Here is a 23,406-nt window from a genome sequence, read left to right as displayed (position 1 = left end):
GCCTCATATTTAAACATTCTTGAAATAGTCATCTGAAGAGATGATCGAGAGAGATAAGTCTTTAGTTTTACATATTCTGCTAGCTGGAATCACACAAAGCATGGAGTAGCGCTGTATAAAATACTGGTATTTGTATGGTCATACCTGTGGTATAAGCACAAAACTGTGCATGGCTAGAGGCAACTTCGATTTTTATAGCCAAGCAGTATTACTATTCAGGTCCACAAAATGATTTAGATGCACACACACACACAACCCCGTTGTGTACTGGCGCAGAGTGGCTGTTGTGGGGCCCGGAGCAAGAAATGGAGAGGAGCTTCCTGCCCAGATGACCGGGGATGCTCGTCCCTGTCCCCTCCGGCATGTGGGCAGAGAGCAGCTGCGTCTCTGGCGTATTCAATAAATCTGCCCCAGGTCTTGCTAAGCAATGTGGGTTCTGCTGGGCTTTTAAGGGATGTGGCAGGTGGGTAAGGTTATGTGTGGTTTGGGCGTTGCTCAAAAATTCAGCATAATTCCCTCAAAGTTCAAACTTTTTCCTACTTTGGGAAATGAAGTAAATCATGCCCGGTGGGTTTCTTAAAGCAAAATGCAGACTGCTGTTCCGGCAATGTAAAAGAAGGGTAAAAATAAAGATAGAGAACTAAAGTTTAAAGAGATTTCTGTAATTGTCGATTTCAAATGCAGAAGACCCTTAGGCAAGTGTCAGGCAAAGCTGGTAGGAGGGAAACCAAGGATAGTCTGTAGAAATAACTCCAAAATGCCATAGAAAAATAGATGGAATGAATCAATTATATGGAGCTTTTTCAGCCATCCATTAGAGAAAACCAATTCTTTGCTAAATGCCATAGGATGAGGCAAAAGATGTGCAGAAGTTTATTCCTATTAAACCCTAGCTTGTCTTTCGTAAAGACAGTAATGCTGTCTGTTGACCTGCATGAATTCCTCAGGATGTATTTATAAATAGTTATTCTGCTGAAACAATTCAAACCTGTATTGGTGGTTTTCTAGGTAGGCTGATTTCTTTCGCCTTTTTTTCGCCCTTTTAGTTTTCAGTCTGTCAGATCCAGATACACCGATCATTGTATTTGTTTGTGTGAAGGCTCGTGCTGGGCATGCCTTTGTGTCTGTCTCAACATCACTTAGGTTTCAATTTGTAAAGGCTTGTCGGACATCTGGAAATGATAGCTTATGATCTGACAGGAGCAATCACACGCCGCACCTATCAGCAAGCAGCCAGATAACCAAAGGAAACAGCTCAGGGGCTGAACTCTCTGCACAAAGTGGGCTTAGCTCAATGGACAATTTTGAATAATAATCCTACAAATTTCAAACCTGTCCTGGAATTTCCTGAGCAGAAGAAAGATGTTGGAGAAGTTATTGGATGTCCATAGTTTTAAGTTTTCATTCAAAAGAAGTCACAGTGGAATTAGACGAGCTGCATATGTCCAATATGTTGTGAAAAGAGGAAAAATTGCTTGATAATAAAATGCGTGCTGAGGACATTTTGGGTGCTGGAGCTGGCAAGCATCATGTACCACCCTTGACTCCTGTGTGTAACTCTTAATTCCAGACCAGGGTCAGGGAAGTACGTATTTGGAATTTGGGGGCATTAGATAGCCCTAACTATGTATGTTAGGATTTTCAAGGTGATTTTGGTTGAGCCAACTTTGAGATATTTGATGTTTTATCCTGCTTAAAATCCGTGTATTCTTGTGAAGCTCACAGAACATGCGTTGACCACCCACTCCCATGATATCACTGCTCCCCTTCTGCAATCCAAGCACTTGAGAGCAAGCACCCACATAAAAGCTGCAAGGGAAGTTTACTGTAAAATCAAAAGTCAGAGAGAAGTCCCCTTTGCTAGACCTTCAAGTAGATCAAAAAAGCTACTGTCACTTGAGCCCCCTGCCAGTGGCACTACCATGGAGCTGGGCTGATGGTTATGGTGACTCTGAATAGTACTTTTTCTTTGGGGATTTAAAAAACTTCTTTGCTCCTATCTGGAGTTTTCACAGCACTGTTTCAGATGACAGTGCGTTACCTTGTTTGCTTAATTCTTAATGTCATTTCAGTTAAAAGAAAAAAGGAATCAAGGTTCTTTATTCACCCACAGCTCTTAAATCTCTCTTTAAAGTTGATTTCATTGTGTTTTGGTTTTATTAAATCATATGAAAATGCATGCGGATAACTGCTTTTGATTACCTTTGATTTAGTAAAAATAGCCCCTTTGGTAATATCTGAAGAGCTAAAGCTACAAAAGTGTGTTTTGCAACTTCTTTTTCTAAGTGTTGTCATATTTAACACAAGAATCTCTTGTCCTAAGTTTCTTAGTGACCTCCTATTTTCTGTTAGATTCTTGTGAGAGACAAGCATTATTTTACACAGTGTATTGATGTTCTTGTTCTGTACTTAAACAGCCTTCAGGTTTCTTTTCCCCTCTTTTTGTGGATACTTGTTCGTTCATTTGTCTGACCAGAATGACTTCCTATGACCTATTTAATTTGTGTTACAGAATGTACAATGTGAGAGCGGTATCTATTTTTCCTGGTTTTCAGGCTGCAGTGGCTATTGGATTAAGCTGGTGGTGGCTCGAGATGCTTTTCAGGGGATTGTTACGGTTTTTCAGCCCGTTAAAGGAGGAACTTAGATATTGAATGTTGTGAGAAAATAATTTTCTTTGACCAGCTTGGCCACGGTAAAGAAACTGCCGGTAACATTATTTCTCTGAGAGGAGCGTAACCTATGTGTGCATATGTATTTGTTTTCAGCTGCGTCTGCCAGGAAAGCTGGAGAAAGATGTTACTCATTACCTACTTGGAAACATCTGTCCATTTTCAGAGCGTAGCTTTTACAAGGCATGATATTAAACATTACATTTACACATCCTGAAAAGATTTACAAGGGGAACAAAACTGTTACAAACAGTGAAGGGAATGCGGTTAGGCTTAGCAGGCAGAAATGAATGAATGTGTGCTCGTGGAGGAACGCCCTGCAAAGCTGCTGCCGGAGAGCGGGGGGCTCCCCACCTGCCTTGGCGACAACCCCCTCCGGGCTCTCCTGGCTCTCTCCCTGATGCCCTCCATCTCTTTTTTCCAACCAGACTGAGTACAGTTTACATGGCACGGCTGTCCTGGTTGGCAAAAGTGCAAAAGAAGCCCAAAAAGAAGCCCAAGACCTCTGTTGTGTGCTACCGCTGCCCCCACTACGTGCTTAGAGCCCAACAGGCTCTGGCTTGCAGCACTGGGACCGAGCTCAGTCGCTGGGAACTTCCAGAAGGGGACAATGAGAAGACGCGAAATTCAGATATCAAATTTATCAAGTGCTCTCTATGGTTATTGTTCCTTTAATACTTAAGTACTCTTTTGTTTTCTGCTCTTTTAGTCATGAAAACTAAAATACTGGCTCAAAGTCCATTTTACCAGCCGGTGTTGGAAGGCACTGAGGAGCACGAAGCCTTACTATTGACTGAAAAACAGATGGTATAATATCATAACACACTTTTGTGCAGGGAGGTAAGGCAGTTCAACGCGTCTCTCCCTTGCCTCACATCCCCTGCACAGACATATAGAGGAGGGACACAGATGACATCTCTGGGCCTAATGGCCCTTCTTGTATTTTTATTTCTCAGTTGGGGGTTGACTGCTTACATTTTTATAGTCGGTTGTCCTTTTCAACTCATGGAAGGGCTTCTTTTTCTTCTTTTTTTTTTCCCTTCCTCTTTTTTTTTTTTTTTTTATTTTTTTTTAAGGCTATCTGTCTTTCTCTAGAAAGCTTCCTCCTTTCAGAAAATCTTTAACAGGATTGCACGCATTTTCTCTCTGCTGACAGTGCTGCTTTTAGTGTTAGGCAACTGTGTTTGTCTAGAGGAGATGTTTATTAAATGCAGATACACATTACTCAAGTATAAGTTTCATGCTATAATTTTGACCACAGCATCCTGCAATCCACTAGGGCATGATTTGGTAGAAAAATTATGACTGCTTTATGAACTCTGGAAGTCCACATGTGTTACTCAATGCATAGCTCCGTTCTCCAGAGATTCCCCACAGGTTTACACAATGCCAGAATCAGATGCCTTTTTTTTAGATTTAAATTAGGCTCTAAAACAGTGAGATCCTTTAAAATTATCCACACTAAAAATATTTGTAAGTCTGCAAGTCTGCATCTAAGCAGCTTTTAGTCCAGTAAGTTGCAGAAAGCTGTTTCCAGGGTCTTAATTTTTGTTTAATGTACCCAAATATTATGTGGGAGCATGAAATAAATGGCAGTAATGTTTATAATTTGTAAGTTAACATTATTATTATTGCTGTAATAATGTTCTAGAGTGCTTATTTGGTTACAAATGTAATCATTCTTAAAATCAGTATTACACAAATTTTAAGTGGAATTAGTCTTAAATCTCTAATATGTTACAGTGAAATGTAAGTCTATTTAATTTAGCTGAAGTTTTAAATTAACAAAATTATGCAAAACAGTCAACCAACCTGCTTGAACGTTTGCTTTTTACTTTTAATACTAATATTTAGATTTTTATTCAGACAAACATTTATTTTGTAAGTTTGAAACTACAATGGTAACATGCTTTTGGAAATAACTTGTGTATGAGAAGGTGGGTACCTGGGTACTCGTGTCAGAGTGATGGGGAAAAAATGCTAATTGACTTTACAGTTTACGTATCACTCAATGTGGAGAATGTGGCACAGGTCTTTGTTGCAATCTATCAAATCATCTATCAGTTTTTGGCTCCCGCTACGCCAATCTCACTAGTAAGCAAATGCTTATTATTACAGAGCTCCACCAGGCCTGGAAATAAAACTGGGATTTGTTTGAGCTTGTAAATTTCCACTCAGCCGAGACTGTTACCTAAGTCGTAAAACAACTCAATATGCCGGAATTTGTGCTTGTACCGAGTCCCAAACATCAGAGTGGCATTAACTCAGTGTCTCCATCTGTGCTTGTACACACTTTTTTGGGTGCGCGGTTCTTAGGATGAATGACGTGCTCAGGAGATCAGCTCATGCAGGTCAAGGATAAGCTTCCCACTTGTCTCTCACTAGTTCCTCCTCTGCCCATGTAGATTTTGGATATGCACCTTGTTTCTTTTTAAGTTTGGCATTTGTCTAGGAGAATCCATGGTTCACCACTTAAGTGAAGACTACGGTCTTCTCCAGACATTTAATGAGGACATTTTTTACTAGTGTTGTTCCCATTTTAGATGGATTCCCGTATGTGATGACATTCTAGATGAGTAGATTGCTTCTTTTTTCCAGTTTTCATGCTGACTGTTTATTATAGAGGCTCGTTGCCCACCATGATATCTGGGTATTATTTAGATACTGAAATTTAATATGAGTCCAAAAAACATAACAGGCAGCCTGGTTCCCATCTTCCTCACCTGTCAACAAACAGAATCCACGCAATAAGAAATGTAAAATTGGGGAAGTCATATTTAAGAGATCTCACCCTGCAGCCCAAATCTGGGCAGATATGGACCTTGTGAGGTCTCAGCAGAAACCAGATCTAAAGATAAGGCTGTTATATACGACCTCCCTGATTTCATATGAATTAATGTTTGTGAGTCAGTAGTAGAAACAACTCAGCATATTCCAGGTACCACACTGACACAAGGAAACACCTGGGTATTGTATTAGGTGATCTAGAAATAGCTAAGCTGGACAGATGAGGTAAAAGTGGGTGAGGGAAAGTAGTTTCTAAGATGCTTATTCATGTGGTGCTCAGTAATAGTATCTGAAGAGATTTTCACTCTGAAGGATCTAAGGATGCCTTACAGATGACATACTGTCTTGAAAATCTGTGTGTCCTGTTTCTGGAGCGCAGCGTCTCTGGGATGAGGCCTGGGAGCTGTTTCCTTCCTTACACTGCATTTGCACTGACGTTTTTTAATAGAACAGAGACTGTGCTGATGGGCTTGTCTGATCTCCAAAAGCCTTTGAGACACACGTAAATGCCCTTGGCCCCTTTTATTCAGAACCTGATCTCTCCTGAGCAGCCCTCATGAGAAATGGGGTGGACTCTGGCCTGCTGAATCCAGTTACTGAGGAATTTCAAACACTGACCACAGTGAATTATGCTACTTCTTATAAAAGAGACCTTATGAAACTAGAGATTTTATTTGCAAGGTGCAGTATTGATCGTTAGCACCAAGCCTAGGAGATTTTAAAACGCTGCTTTCCTGTTAAGGCCAGCAGGAATTTCATGCTGCAGATCAGTCCTCAGCTTTGTCATTCAATCAGTTGTGTGTCTGTTGAGAAATTCTCCTGTAATAAGTTGTAATAAAAAAGATATATGTGTTTTTACTGTACATGCACTAGTCCTGTCCTGTGGACTTACATTGGTCCTATGGTTGCACACCACTGAACAAATAAAATAATTTTGCTCTGACAAGGTGGTGTATAAACTGAAGTTGTTAAATGGAAACAGCCATGTTAATTCTACCTTTGAAGAAAACACAAAATAAAAAAAATAATCAATGGTCGCCAAATAGAAAAGAACAAGATGGATAGGGAGAAAAATAATGTTTTCCAGCAACCGTAACAGAGTGTTGCAAAAAAAAAAAATGGCTAGGAAAAAGCCCCTGAAGCAGTTAAGGCAGAACAGAAAAGCACAGTCAAAATATTTGTTTCTCCCCTGAAACAACGGGACATTTTAAAAATCGTTGCTGCGCTTCCTTCTTTTCTAATCTAACATGATCATGATTGAAAAGGTATTCTTGGGTAAATTAACACTGTATGGTGTTAAACACAACCTGTTCCTCATGGAGGGAGTTGTACTCTTTTTTTCTACTGCAAATTGCATCATAAGACTGCTAATGTTAGGCACCGCATCTGGGTAATGACTTGATAAATTACTTGACTCAGTGGTTGCTGACCTCGAGTTTATAATGTGATTTCATAGAAACCTGCGTAAAAACTTAATGGAGATAGACATGGGACTTTTCTAAATATAGCAACTTAAAGAACAGTAAAAAAGAGAAGTACAGAAGTTATCCAGCACAGTTCCTGAGTTTCTCATTGCCTCTAAAATGCCCAGTTGTGAGAAGCTTCTGCTGCTCCTATTGACAACTGGTTTAATGTGCTGGAATATTTTAAAGTACTGGCCTGTGAAGGGACACTGATAATAATTAGGATAATGGTATGGGCCAAAATATGTAATATCTGCCTTATACTTATGGTATCATATATTAAATGGTTTAATAAAGCCATGACCTCTTGCTTATCAGCTGGTACGTAGGCTGATACTACACAAATTACTTGTTTGCCAGCTGTTTGGTTCTTATGTTTTGAGAAAACTCTATCTGCAGTTTTGGTTCATTAATATGGACATCGCCTGCCATTTGAGGTAACGCTGTAGAGGCTTCCTATTACTTGTCTGCTCCTGCAGTGAAGCCACCCATTTATTTCTGAGGAGGTTTATGGAGCCAGACAAGCTGGTGCATGGATCCCATGAGACGGCAGTACAGCTTACTCAACACTGGAAGAGGAAGGGGAGATGTGCAGCCAGAGCCACAGGCATGAGTGTCTGTGCCTTGGGTCTATGTCTCCACAGTCATGACAGCAACCAGAGCTAGTTACAACTAGATCCTGCACTGAGTTCCCCCTAATTCAGATTTAGTGAATCGCATATCTGGTCCGAAACTGGCTTGTCTCCATCGAGGAGGAAGGCAGTGCAAGTCAGACACACTCTTGAGGACAACTCCATGGAGGAGTTGCAGGCCCAGCCCTGCAAGCCATAGAGAGTAATCGATGAAGTGAAGGGAAGGAGAAGGAAAAAGCAGTGATAGGACTAAAGTATGGCAGGGGCCGAGGATCAGGGTGAGCCCCCATGTAAAACCAATGGAAACAATCCATCACCTCTGAGATATCTCAGCAAGAGATGACAATAAATTACCAAGAGGTCAATAGCCCTTCCATCCATTATTTAAATTTGACAAACTGTATTAGGTGGGGTGGTGGCAGGCTCCCAGGGTTCAAACACATACAGTCAGTTTATTTCTCAAGGCAGCTAAATACATAAAATGTCTTCTTTATTTTTAGGGATTTTAAAATGTTTGGATTGCAAGTTGTGGAACAGTCATCCAATGAAGATTTTCTGCCAAAAATGAGATAGATCTCTTACAAAAGCATGAGCCTTCAACAAACATGTTGTAAGACTGCAGAAGTGTGGAATTTTAATCCTGACCCCAAAGCTGCCAGTTTTAAACTTTGTGTGATTCCTCTCTAACGAAAATAATTTCTATATGCCTCTCCTTGTCTTTTTGGCCTGTTGTCTCTTAACCTATCCAGTAACAGGTAGGTATCTACATCACTAAATCAGGCCAAATGTTGACATGTTCATGTATGCGAAATCCTCCCATCATTGAAGTTGCATGTCTGTAGGAAGGCTAAGGAAATTTGTTTTGCCACTGTAGAGTAAAATCTAGCCTGTTTCTTGATCTTGGGTGAAGAGGAATTTCAATTCCACAACTTCTGTTCATTTTATAAAAACTTGAAACTTGGAAAAAATCTAAAAGTAAACTCTACTGCCATAACCATAACACTGCCATTTCCTGCTGGATGCATGTCGTGCACTGCACTCCACTAACAACGGCCAATCAGCGATGAAATTGGAAATAACTGCAAGAAATCTGGAAAAGTTTCATTAGTATAACTGTAAGTCCAGTCTTGCACTGTCTTGTGACTGATATTGTACAGAATGGATTTAAAATTCTATTAAATTAGAACATATGTCAATACAGACAAAAAAAGTTTATATTCTTAGGGTACTCATTATGATATTCTCGGAATATGTATATGATCGACACCAGTACCAGTTACATTTTTATTTGTTCCTCTGGTAAATGAATTACCAATCTTTAAATATCCTCAGGTCTCTCTTAAGTAAATAAAGATATCTGGTCTTACATTGAACGCAAATTCTAATTAAGAGTTCTGTTTTTTCTAATTTCTGAAGGACATTGCAGTGAAATTTTTAGATGGAACTTTTTTGCAGCCTTGACACACTGGACCTGCTCAGACGAGCTCGTAACACTTGAGAGACACAATTATTGTTACCACCGTCAAACTTCCTGACTATCAAACTTTTAATTTGAGATCTGATTTACACTGGCCAAATGTAATATTTTTTTGAAAACAACACCCAAACTCAACAATCCTCTGTACCTCTTTCCGTTTTTTCAAAGAGCTCAGAGTTCATTATTGACATTAACGAATTATAGCTCACAGCACCATTATGGGTTATATTATTCATCGTATCTTACACCTGAGGAAACAGGTGTGGAGGAATTTGAGATAGATCTGTAGAAGAACCACGGCTTAGTCCAGATCTCCTGACTTTCAGCATTATCCTTTCAGTCTCAAAGGGATTTTAGATGCTTCCACCCTCTACAGGGAGTGTAGAAAGAAGGTTTATTTGGTAGCACTTCCCACCACATCATAAGGAAGCAAAGGGTCCCAGCCACCTTGCAGCATGAATTACTGACATCTACTCTTTTCTTTGTACTACTGCTCTCCATCGGTGGAACCTGGACTGATTTGGTGCTGCCTGTGCTGTCAGCTCCTTTAAAGCTCCGCAGGCTTTGAAGTGCAGCTACGCTAAATATGACTAAATTTGGCAGATTTGATTCTTTGCGGAGGGTCTGTGATAGCAGTGCAGGAGAAACATTTTCTAATGGTGTGGGCCCTCAGCAGAGTAACCGGTGCATAACCAAACCGGAGCGCATTCAGGGGTCTCAGATTGCTGAGGCATTTCCCTCAGCCAGGCTTCAAGTTCGAGTCAAAAGCAGCATCTGCATCACTTTTGGAAATTCTTTAGTGGACTTTAAACTCCATCAAGTCTTGTCTGATTGCAGTCACCTCTCTGCAGTTCCCCAATCATTCACAAAGCCAATTAGCTGTGGCCTTCAGTCCTTCTTCCCGGCTGTGGGCTGAGGGAGGGAGCTGAAGTCCATTTTGAGCTCCGAGACGCCACCTGAGTCCTACAGCCAGCTCACAGATGTGCTCCAAGGGCAAACACACCACAATACCCTTCCATTCACTTCGCAGTTCCTTTTTTCCTCGAAAACAACTGATCTGTGGGCAGGAAAACCATTTACTCAAAAATAAAGAGTAAAATGTTTTTCCTCTTCGATAATGTTCCCCGTTCTTTCAGTAGATATTATGTTCTGTAATGTGCTGTGTGCGCACCCATTTTGTCATCGCTTTGGGTCATCCTTGCTCACAATTGGTTATTTACTCAGGGGCTTTTGAAATTATTGAGTTGACACATCTGTCAGACGGCAAAAGCAGAAATGCTAAAAGGTCACTTGGAGAGAAACCAGCTGCTTCAGACAAACCTTTCTGCCTTCAAATAGCACAATCATTATAGTCTAACAGATGGGGCCTCTGCTTTCATTTCTGTTTTTCTCCTTCACTTCAGGTATTTAGATACACTACCTCATTGCCAGGTCAACACAGGCCTTCTTGTAATTACCTACACAATAGGCAGCTCACCGCTTAAGAAAAAACAGCTCCATTTTCTGTAAATGGGGAACCTGTTTCCTCACAGATATGAGTTACAGAACGCTTGCCACAAACTTTCCTATTAACAGATTAATTTTGACAGCGGTAAGTACGTTTTTATTACTCCTGCTCCAGTCATTACACTATGAAGCATGCATTTAGCACTGATCTAACGCTTCGGAGAGCCTGGGGGCTTTTGGCAAAGATGGTGATAAGTAGAAGTGAGTGAATAATTCTTAACAAATAATTTACTCAACAAATTTGGACTCCCTCCCTGTTTGGTGAACATTAACCAGGCAATTGTGATTTCCTCTGATTTATTCAACATCCATATTTTGGGAAAAGCGTCCATCCAGATGATTTATACCGCAGCTGGTGAGTCACTACGATTCTGAACTGAGGCGTTGGGCTGCTGTGAGTCATAAATCACGTGATATTGTGCTGTGCTGTGATTGGGCAAAGAGGGATTGGTTCTGACATAATCACTCTCCTGTTGTAAAGTTATCTTTTGGGGGCAAAAACTGTCAAAACCTTCATTGCTAATCTGCATGTGGAAAGAGATCAATGAGGGGCTTCAGAAGTGTGCAGGTGAATAGAAAAGAAAGTTTTTTTATTAAAGGCCTACTTTTCAGAGCCATCATGTGCATCTACACAAATTCTCGGACAAGAAAAAGCATCATTTACAACAGGAAAAAAACCACAACAAAATCAAAAACATTAAAATTACAGTAATTGTTTCAAAGAATGCAATTAGATTTTAAATCAAAGCAATGTCCAAGATGAAAGTTATGTATTTTTACAAAGAGTGCACATTTGAACTGTGTGAAAATCCTTGAAAATAGTAGAACATTGTGTTTAATAAAATTCTTGCATTGTGGGCAATAACAGAAAACTGAAAAATTGTACTTTGGGAAGGTCTTTGCTCTATAAATTAAGCAGGTTTGGTAGTGGCACTTTCAAAGTAAGTATGTTCCTGTTATGCATCCCATCTCGGAGAGTTTGCCACTAAGTGGCACCAGGACACAGAAATTTGGAAATTTGGAAAAAACCAACCAAACAAAAAACCAAACCCGGACCCATTGTAAAACTGTGATTCTTTGGAAACATGGAAGGGGGTAGAGGAAGATCTTTACTCTGCAGGGCTGATCAGATGGTAGAAAGAAAGAAAGAACAATTCAGAAAGTATCTTTTGCTTTGGGTGATGGTTGGTTTTAATGCACTGTCTCGGTTCCGTTTTTTTCAGGTAACTGTGGTAGCATAGGCTAACCCTCAAGCTGTGGTTAATAAAATAGGAGTACTGCAAGGTGTGTGAAAATTAATTACAGGAAGGAAATGTTTTAATCAGAAGGATTGTGATGAAACCGGACATAAAATTCTCCATAATGCTTAATATCGAAAACCAATCTTGCAATTTTGAGAGGCTGACTGTCTGGTAAGAGAAAGGACCAGGACCACAGTCTGAGGCAAGACATTTATGAAATTGTGTAATATCTACATTTTCTCTTGACTGAGCGTTTGAACTTGCCAAAGAGCAGAAACAGCTCAGTCCAGGACGAAGCTCTGAAAGGGGAAGACGGTGCTTCCCAGCATGCTTGTGTAATGCTAAGAGCTGCAAGAAAAGAGACGTCATATGTGAAGACCTGCAAAATGCAGTAACCAAGTCAGGCAAAAATACTTGAGGAACTGCTGTGCATCCTGTTAGAGCTGGAGTAGACCGGGAAAATCTCTGACAAATGGAAAAGATGCAGAAGAGCAGTGATAATTTTTCATCCTTTTTCCAGAGTTTGCAAGGGCTGCCACCACAGCAGAGGGTATAGCACAGTAAAGAAATATACCCAGCTCACATGGATTTCTAAGAAGAATGGACACTGCACAGTGGTAATATGTGTTGAGAAAAGTCCACACAAGTATATCATAACAGCAAATTGAAACGTGCTTTACTCAACAGGTAAACAGAAGTTACAAATTCCTCAGAAAAATAAATTACAAAGGAGATCACAGCATTCCTTTGATGCGAATAGGATTTACTGCTGTTGCTTGATAGCATGGTGACTGATACATAATAAGCATCGACAATCCCTGTGGTCAGAGAGGTTTTACGGGAAGCCAGTGTTTGGCGAAACTTGACCAGGTATCACTTACTGTAATACCTTTGCCAAAGTGAACAACAAATGTCACCTTGAAATGATAAAAAGTATTATTATTTCATTGAGATTTCATGACTGGAAAGCGAAATGCAGTTTCGATGAGTGCGGAGTGACAGGATGCCCTCAGGATTGCTTTTCAGCACTGCAGTAAAACCAGGTTCAGAACAGAGTGTCCTAAGCTTGTCCAGATCCATTTGAAGTCTGGACACAGACTGAATGATTTCTGCAGAATGCAAAGGCCACTAGCACAGGGAGGTCAAGATCCCATGCTCCAGACTCTTCACGTTCAACTTCACAAGCTGAAGAACCTGTAGGTCCAGAAATGCCAGGACGGACCTGTAGGTACAGAAATGCCAGGATGTTGCTTGCTAAAATGGTACTGAAAAATATGTTTGCACGAATACACAAAAGTTATTCAGGGACTGAGAGATCCAAGGAAAAGGCCAGTTCTTATCCCAGATGAATAGTGACACTGAGGAAGTTGTCAAGGCTTGGAATCTATGCCAAAAATGCAGGCCAAGTCAAGCAAGAGAGTCCATGTTGGCACAGGAAAAATTGTTCTCCTGGAGCAAAGTATGCACAGAATTGTTTAGAATGACTGGAAAACATTATGTACTTGTCCTAGACTATTATTCTCATGTCAGTAAGATAGCTTTACTAGAAGACACTAGAGCTAAACTGTGATTATACTTGTCAAATGTGTTTACACTAGACATGGAATACCTGGCATAGTGATGCTTGGCAATGAAGTGCAGCTAAGTAGGCACGAGTGCTGGCTGCTAGTGGTAAATTTGGGGTTTAGATCTGTAATCCCCTGGCTCTTATTTACACCAGTACAATGGACAGGGTGAAAACAGTGTCAGTAATCTTCTCTTAAAAGGAGACTGTAAAGTCAGACTCTAATCCGTAGTGGGGATAAACTGGTAAATTGCTCCAAGAAAGTGACGCTTTGTGTAGCTCTGAGCAGAAGTAGGGGTTGAAGACAGCAGAGGTATCCTGGGAATCATTAGTCTGATGACATTTTCATCACACTGAAGGGAGATACACAGTCCTGCTGCTTTACAGTTTGCAAGGTAGGAAGGTAGGAGTCAGTGACTTAACTTTTTTTTTTTTTCCCAGAGAAGGTATTATGCAGGTAATATTTTTGGAAGGTTAAAATAGAAAACCATGAGGATACTGGATTTTCAGACAAAACCAGCCTGCATGGTAGCTGCTGCTGTTTGGGAGGTGGTGGAGCAGCAAGAGGGCTGCACCTCCGAGCCCTCCTTCCTCCCCGGTGGCTCTGTTGAAGGGTGTCCTCTTGCACCACAACAGACTCGAGCACCTAAAATAATGTGTCACGATGCTTCCTCTGGATGCATCTTTAATGCCCAGGGATGTACTGAGGCCTCCAGAGCCTTTTGTATTCGAGTTATTGGCTTGAATCAGGTCTATGCAAGTCACGGAAAGTCATTACCAGCCTAAGGTTGTTCTATGTCCAATGTGAAATGAATTGCTTGTGTTTGACAGCTGGGATAGAGCTTAGATGCTTAGATGCAGAGCATATTGCCATCAGGTTTTTTCACAGTGCACAACAGAGATTCTCCCTTCTTTTTTTTATTTTTTTTTTTCCAATTCCCTTCTTACCATCAAATATTCTGTAAGACTTGCTGGGAGCTGGATTGGCAGTGTTCAGCCTGGAAACTCTTTCCTGCACTGCCCAGGAGTCCCTGGTGAGGGGTAAGGCTGTGAGATCTGATAAAAGCAGGTTGAGATGCTTTGAGGAATGGTGGCAACCTGAAATCACTAAAAAAAACTGAGGTTAAGGAATTTACACCAAAGAGAGCAGAGTGTAGTTTGGTTTAACATTATTTCATGTCAACTTCAGCTGGCCTTTTAAAAAAAATATCTAAAATAAAAAATGCTTAAAATTTCTACCTCCTAACTTGAATCCTAGGTGTTTCATGATGTGAAGAGGTAACATTATTATCATCCATCATTAAATCCACTGAGTGTCAAACTTATCACCTTGACACTTTAATGATCCTTAAGATGTCCTTGTAAAAGCTGGGTACCATGGCAACCACTCAAACACAGGGCCTTGGCACTGCTGAACTTCTCTTAATAAATCAAGCATAATTGGCATCTATGTATTATAATAAATTAAAAGTTATTCAACTGGAATGATTTTATATTGTACAATATTAAGTCATTAAGTTTGCTGTTCTGATCTCTCCTTTGTGATATAATTCCTGTGTGTGCTTTTTAACACAGAAAATTTTATCTCCTTCTCTCGCAAGATGTAACCGGGGGGGTTTGAAGGTGCAGAAAATTAGTGTGTAGTCTGTCACCCCCACCATGTGGGTTCAGTTTCTGGTTAAACCGGGACCCCACTGAAATGATTTATTCCCAAGGACAAAAGTAATTAAATTAAGCATATGAAAATTACCCGTACATGTACTCAAGGCACCACATGGTCCTTCCGAGGTGATCTGTCCTTCTCCCCCTTGTCCTGTGTCCCCAGCACAGCAGCTGGGGTGGATTGGCTTGGCGAGGGGTGGGGGGTTTTCCCTACGTAACCCCCAGGTAGTCCCTGGGGAGGGCGAGAGGGATGTGCCACCCCCATGCTGCCGATGTGGGGCCAGCAGCAGCCAGTTCTGAGCCCGCTCCATCTCCACTCCCTCCTGCCCCATCCACTCCAGGCCACCCACTGGAAAAGACCCAGCAAGGAATTACAAACCTTTGAGGGTAGGAGCCTGCAGTCACTGGAAAGCAGAGCGCTATGCACATGCCAGGAGAATTGCCATATACCCAAGCTTTTCCTATCTATTTTGTCCTCTATGGCAACACCAGCTGCAGACAACAGGGTTTGAATTCGTTGCCTTTGGGCTGCCAAAGGTCACGGTGCTCTCTGTGTAGCGGTTCCTGGGAACAGGCTGCCTGGATGGACTACCAAATGTTGGGTGCAAAACTCGTGAAGCATATTAAGAATGTTCCCATGACAGAATGAATAGGGCTAATTTTAAAACTTTAAATCCTTTCTTTCTTTAAAGATCTTTTATTTTATTGTATTGATTTTCTAAACTGTTCCTTCATGTCACTAAGTTATAAGATGTTAAAAAAAATTATTATTTTGCCAATAAGATGTCAGCAGTGGGTACTGTGGGAAATTTTAATTTGTTTCCTTCAGATTTGGATTTTTAAGTATTTAGATTTTAAAGGCTAAATCTATTCTGGTAATGAGACTGTGAAACAGAAAAAGAGGACTTTGTATTGTAATACACCGTACTTGTTCCTTAGGAGCCAGTGGCGTTCCCACGAATAGCTGAAAGCATCACTGAACCTCAGCGAGTGGAGGATAGCAATAGTCCCTCACGTCTGGGAGTGCTACCTGACTTTGCAGAGCTGTTGGCTAGACAGAGAGCTTTTAATGGACCCAGGCACAAGGAACCCAAGGATAAACCAGACAGATCTTGGCCCAGTGCTCCGTGTCTTGAAGTTACTTTTGTGACACAGAGGGATGGAGAAATCCCAGCAGCTGGGCTTTTTCTAAGGCGCTGCAACCTTCACTCTCCCAGCCAGGAGACAATCATCTCCCATGTACTCCAGGGACTTGGGATAGAAGAAACATGGTGTCAGACTACAGAAAAAGACTGAGAGAGTGAGTTCACCACAATAATACCATCTGTGTTTGTAAGAAGGGGGAACAAGGAAATTTGCCAGGTTCTCAGTCAAGTCACTGTGAGCTTTGGCTGGACTGAGGTCTGTCTGAAAGCTCCCTTGTTACCCTGCGTGACCAGATTTTGTGACTCCATGTACTGATTTGTTTGGCATGTTCAGTTTTTACTTGATGCCGCAGTGGTGGCTTTCTGACCTTCCTCTGATTTGATACTGAAAATCAATAAAGTAAAAGTAAATGGTCCTTTAGAAATGTTTGCTGGTCTTTTACTAGCAAGCATATCATGTGTGAATGCTCTTTTTGTGGCCACAAGGTCTCTTTGTACCCTTTAACAGTGGTGGCACAGTAGATAATAAGATGTTTCTGGATAGTTCTGCATTAGACATGCCTAAGAAGTTCTCAAAACAGCAGAGTATTTGTGCATATACTTAATTTGAAGCCTGTTTCAATATTTCTCTGATAGAAAAACTCTGCAAATACTTGTGCAGCTGTTTATCTGGACTGCTGAGCCATTTAAGACTGGTCATCTAGACAGTGAAGTTAAGTCAAAACATAAACATCGTGATTTTAACTATTATCCTGATTGCCCTTCATGTCCGATTGTTTCTTAGACTTTCCATTTTTGTTTTATGTTCAGGTATCAGGTTGAGGGCCTGGGTTTTTGGTGACAAACAGCTTTAGTGCACTTGAAGATGCTCAGAAAGGATGTGGATCATTAATGAGATGTTAATAATCCCCTTCTTTCACATCTACTGTGTATTTATATCAGACAGTACATTCAATAATAAAGTGAAATAAAATAAAAACACATCCTTGATCACAATAACATTACCAACGCACAGCTCAGAATTTTTTACATTAAGGGTTTATAGCTGAAATATGTTAATTTTATAAGCATTTCTATTTTTAAAAGCTTCTTAATTAATACTTAATCAAAATATAAAGGTTGAGTTTCACTACCGAAATCAGTTTGTGTTTTAAACTGAGAGCCAAGTTTCGTTTTCTCCAAGTCCTCAAAATGCTGATTTTTCTTCTCAGCTTCAAAAATCACAGAATTTAAAAAATAACATTTTCATGAGATCGTTTCCTCAGTCTTATACAAACTTCTACTGAAAGTATTTTGGGTACTGATACACGATGACTAAATGCACTAGGCAAAATACGATCAGGAGGGTTGGAACTAGGTGATCTTTAAGGTCCCTTCCAATGCAAACCATTCCATGATGCTATGATTCTATGACATTGAGCATAGTGGAGGAGGAAGATGAAAGTATAATAGAGGTTAGTATAGAGATTTTTAAAATGTAAGTGGTGGCTTGGAACTGGAATAATGGAACTTTTACTATAGACTTAGCGTTATTGGACCCCTTGTTTCTGGAAAGAAACTTCTTCTTCATTTGGGTATATTAATGTATTTGTTATCACATCTGAAGTACCTTAGCTGTATTCAAACTGTTTCTGCTTTCCTAGCAAGAATTTCCAAAGAGCACCTTTTTTAAACTTTATTTTTTTCTGAAGTAGGGTTGCTACTTCAGCTGTGCCAGGAGTTCTTATGTTCAGCAATTACCCATGATGTCTACATTAAAACGTTCGTTTTGATCTAATGTATATGATGGTAAAATGATTATCAGGTTGGTACGTGAGATAATTTATAGAAAGCGAGTATATCCCCATCATATCCAACCTTAGCCAAGGCACTGGAGTATCTGGTAAATGCTTTCCTCCAGGTTAGCTACTTGTGACTGTTTTCAGGATACCATTTTGGTTCTTTAGAAATAGGGTTTTTGTTAAAAAGAAATAAAGGTAAGGGAAAGCCTTAAAAACACGAGAGACATGCACCCTGATGCAGCTGATGTCAGTAATGCTGATGCTGAGGGATACAGCCTGTCTGCTCATCAGTGGATGACGCATTCAGATGCTAATGATTTAAGTGCCTACTTTATTAGAAACTTCAGTGATTATATAAAAATGGAAGAAAAGAGTGAGAAAGTAGCATGCAATGTGTTGCAGCCCCAATGTGAGCTATTGCCCACACCAGTGTTTCTGTTAATGATTTCTTTTGCAACCAACCTTTTTCTTTTCCTTTTTAATAGAAACAGAAAATCTGATGTCTGACCAAGGCAGCCCTGGCAGCCCCTGCGTTTGCCTGTGCTTTAATCCAGTGTGCGCCAGCAGGTGTCCAATACTCAGTTCTTGGTGCTTATATATTATGTTTCATCTGCTGTCATCCTCGGAGCTAAAAAGTGCTGGTTCCTCAGTTCAAGTTTTATATCTGTGCGGGAGGGCGGAAGTGCGAACTGTGACTGCAGCTGGTACAGACCGGTGTGACATAGCTTTGATCTGGTTAGTTTCCGGTTCCAGCCTCTGGCACCAGTTCCAGCCTCCCAGTATGAGGGAAGCTCATGCAACCCGTGCGGAAAGGGGTTGTTCTGTGCCTATACTCAGTTCAGTCTCTTCCTCCCAAGTTGAGGTCTTGTTGCATCGAAAGTATACGCCTGGTTAATTTTCCCATAAGCTGTGCCGTCAAAGTGGCTTCTCACCTAGGTGCTAAGTGCATCCTAAGGCAGCAGAAAATGGCTGTCGGGTAATGCTGTGCAGAATACAACGTTATTTTCTTAATTGTTTGTTTGTTTTCTCATTCCATTATGAGATCTGACTTGTAGGTTGTCAACATCTCTCTTGTACAGTGTGTGGGTAACAGCGTGAGTGCGACGAGGATGGCTATGAATAATTTTGCACCTAATCGTGTTGTGATGCATGCGGACTGTGCCTTTGATATTTGTGATTTCTGTGTTGTGTGCTTTCAGCTGAAGGGAATTTCCTCCCCCCGAGACAGGAGGGTGACTGCTCTGTCGTCCAGCCTCTGAGGACTCACCCTGTGACCCCTGAGGGCAATGCTGTCTCTGATGCTTTCTTCCTCTTTTCCATAATCTAAAATAAATTATTTTAAGGAAGGAATGGTTTTATTTTGATTTTCTGCATGGGAGTACCACATGCATAAGTAACTCTGGACGCGTTAGAATTGTTCGATGCTGGTCCGTCCCTAAAAGACTGTCCAGCAACTTGACTCTTGGAAGAATAACAAAAGAGAAAGCAGATACTCTGAGTTAAAATACTTCTAAATCACGCTTTTATGGTTGCTCTCATAAGCATATTTGTTCATCACCACTTATCTGGATTTGTTGAGTTTATTGGAAATTAGTAGTTGTTGAGTGATGGTGAAAAGGTGTCTTTCTGCTTTTACAACAAGACCAGGAGCAGATATTTAGAATATCCCCCTCCCCTCATCATGCTGTGATGCCATTGTCACTTTTATCATAGAAGAATTATGTATCTCTGTATATGAAAAATGCATTCTAGAACTACTCTGAATTAGTTTTTAATGTACTGTGACCTTGAATTGCCCCAGGATATTAATGCTAAATGATTACTTCTGAATGCTTTTTGAATAGCTGCACAGAGCAATTAAATGCACCATACATCACACATGACATAGTTAAACGCCTCTTCTGGTCAAGGAACCTAAACAGTTCTTTCAAATGATGGTAATTCCATATTACTAAAGATGAAAAGAAAAGAAGTCACTTGTTAGTATTAAGATAAGCATAACCTGGAAGAGGTTATAACCTTTGCCTGAGATGGAACAAAATAAAAAGATTTTCTTTATGGGGATCTACAAGGAAGATCACTGCAAAACCAATGCCCCATCACTCTGCATTTTCTCTCCAGACAAAGGCAGCAATAGCAATAAATCCCTCACTTTCTGACAAGTTGCCATTTTTTCCCCCCGTAAAATAAAAGAATAAAAAATATGGCTCATAAAATAGGTATAAAATGTGGACACTGCTATTATGTACGTTATATTGCACAGCAGTTGATTTTAGAATGTGGAACGACATAAATCTGATCTATGCAAAAACTTCTTATAAAATTAGTGGAGTTCAGAAGTGACCACAAGCACCAAGATTACTCTGTTAACAAGTAGGAAATGAGCCTTTTGCTTGGGTTAATGATTGAAATCTGACCTGGTTTGGCTTCCTTAAAATGTTGTGACTACTTGAAAACGTGTGCTATTTCAGATGTAGTGGCAATTTTGGCCCAGGTTGTAGCAGACGTATCACCCCTTTTGATATGCAGTGGGTACAGATGTTGAGCTTGACTGTTTCAGTGTGTTCCCAATAAAATTCAGCACAATTCAGCACAATTGCTTACACCGCACATCAGACACTGGTGACAAGTGCCTGATAGACTCAACTTTCAGACTTCCCCCCTAGCCCATTGCTGCAGACCATTTTCTCACCTCCAGCCTGGCTCCTGGCAGCGATTCCCACCCTGTGCTGAAGCTGCAGCATCCCCGTCCCTGTCCCTATTCCCCTTTCCAGCCCCTCCAGGCTCTACTGAGGTTGAGACACATCATCATGTGTCAGGCGAACTGTCTAAACCACAAAAATGTTAATGGCAAACACATATTGACCTTGAAAATATCTCCTGAGTAATTCCAAGGAACTGAGCAAGGTCCTGGGAAAACAAAAAAGAATACAAAGCATGTGTAGGGCAAGCTTCATATGAGATTTCCAGCTTTCGGTGGTGTTCTTGCTCAGGTTCTGGAGCAGGGTGGATTGTGTGTGTGATGTCTACTGGATGCAAAGTGTTAAGGAAGTAGGGCTGTGAAGTCCTCGTAGACAGGGCTGGAACCTGGCTTTGTTAGCTGTGTGCTGTGGAGCCCCAGGGCATCGCTGGGGAAAGTGGGCAGTGGGAAGGCAGAAAAGATGATTGCTAGAGGCAGCAGTTCATTACGGCAGTCCTGCAGCAGGAGAAGCCCAGAAAAAGTATGTCAAATACAGAATCCACTTCTCTCCACGTGTGCTTTAACTTCCACACACTGAGAAGAAACAACCCAACAGCTTCCAGAAGCACACACTGGGGAGAGTAGGGAGTCAGAGCCATTATTCTTAGGGGAACTGGTTATTCAGCTCTAAGATTGTTTTCACTGCATGTTTTCAGTGTGAAGAAGAACACAGTTGTGTGACTGGATTAGAGCGTGGAGACAAGCTGTATGTGCTTCACAAAAGGAGCAAAAAGACTTTGTGATGAAACAGATTTGATGCTCCAGCTACTAAAATCAGCTGCTATGCAATGAAATCTGCTTGATGGCTGCCCCATGTCAGCCAGTGAGGACGTAGGCACAAACATCTTTGAAAAGTTAGATCGTGAGTTAGACTAGCCCGAGGCAAGCAGAACATGCGTGACTGGCACTTGCGTGGCAGGTAATCCAAGCTGACACTGACCTTGCCAACATTACACAACAATATTTGTACTAGAGTAAACTGACCTTGAATTTCCCCACAGTATTGTGTTCCAAGAGGCTTCTCTGCAGCATGAGGACAGCACGGTCCCGTTATGTTTACTGCAGAGTTTGGAAACGTTTGGTATGGTCAGCACAATTACCTCTCCCTGTTCCGTCCCTGGTCTTTGATTTGCCCTTGGCCTCAGAGATTGCATCACAATCTCAAATTATATAGAACACTTATGATCTCATGGCCTTCATGGAATCTCTTAGACTGCGATCTGTCTTTGCACGTATTTGTGGATAAGAAAGTGTCCTGGGTAACGTTTCTTGCTTGCTGGCCTGGGGAAGGGTCAGTGACCATCATAGGCTATACAGGCAAAATACTTGGTGAGAAATTTTTCTAAAATCAGGGAGGAGGAGGAGGGAGGCAGGACTGACGCCCTTCAGCTTCTCTGCGTCACTAGAAGGGGATAATCTGTGCTGTTCAGCTGGCGCAGTCTGCGCGCCCCTGTCTGCTGCAGCCTCCCTCAGAACCCAATTCCTTTGTAGGGACTCCCGTGGGACTGGGTTTACCCTCAGCTTCATTTGCTGTGACTAAGATTTACTAAAACTGGGCTGTATTTTATGGCTTTGCCTTGGCTTCTCCACACCCCAGTTTTATGGTAAACCTTTCGCTTTGTTAATCTGAATACCCAACACCAAGCATTTTTTAACTTTACTTAATTGATGAAGAAGTCAATGATGAAGACGTAATTTCATCATCAGTTGCTTCTTCGGAAAATTTAAAGCTTCATGAAATGTGATTCCATAAACTAAATATGGGGAAAAGAGTAAACAAAAGGTAGAAATTACTAGAATCTGGTTTTATGGGAGAGAGTCAGATTGCAGATTACCTTTGTCGGCCTGAAATGGGAGTAATAGTTTTCAAGGGAGTAGGTCTCTCTTATCTGAGGGATCTTCTGGTGTGATGAACTCCAGGTACTGCGGAAATAGATGGTGCTCTTTCCCTGTTTTTAGAGAAATGAGTAAATTGACCAGTCTTTTTCTTCTCATATTTGTATTCACTGCATGCATTCTTCTTTGAAGGCTGTGCGGTCTAAAGGAGAGAGACCACAACAGGAATCTGCACGGCCAACTGGGAATCTGTTTCCTGTTGTTTATCTGGCAGAACTGACAAAATCAGTCTTCTCATCTTTCTTCATTAATTTCTTTCTCTGTCCCATAACTGTGTGTAGAATAATAAGTTAATGGGACTAATTTTGTTTTCATTTACACTAATGTCATTACGTGTGATACCTGATGAGATCAATGAAATCAAATAAACCTGAGGAAACTGCTGAGGTCAGAATCACAGACAGTATTTGAAAACCAATAAATACAATCTTTCATCCAGGATCTAGAGCCCTGTGGTTTTTTTTGTATTCCCTATGCATCCCCGGCGACCTCGTGTTTTTTCTCCGGCTATGTGCAGCACTGCTCAATGTCGTTATCTCAGTTTTGTCATCGCTCAATGACATTATCACATTGTTCAATGTCGTTATCCCAGAAATGCAGCCACTTCAAAAAATGGATGGGCAGTTATGATGTTTAACTGCACCACAACACTAATGTCGCTCAGAACAAGATGAAATTGTTCTTTCAGCTGTTCTGCAGCTACGGGGTAATTTTGAAACGCAGGGATAGGACGCAGTTCTGCAGCTGTGGGTTGAAGCTTTCTAAGCTAAGGAAGGGGACCAACAGCTTCACCTGTAGGAACTCTATTGAAGTAGGTTTACCCAATTATTTAAAACCTAG

Source organism: Chroicocephalus ridibundus, chromosome 2 (genome assembly GCF_963924245.1).
Source record: "Chroicocephalus ridibundus chromosome 2, bChrRid1.1, whole genome shotgun sequence".
Taxonomy (NCBI): Eukaryota; Metazoa; Chordata; class Aves; order Charadriiformes; family Laridae; genus Chroicocephalus; species Chroicocephalus ridibundus.
This window is presented reverse-complemented; position numbering follows the sequence as displayed.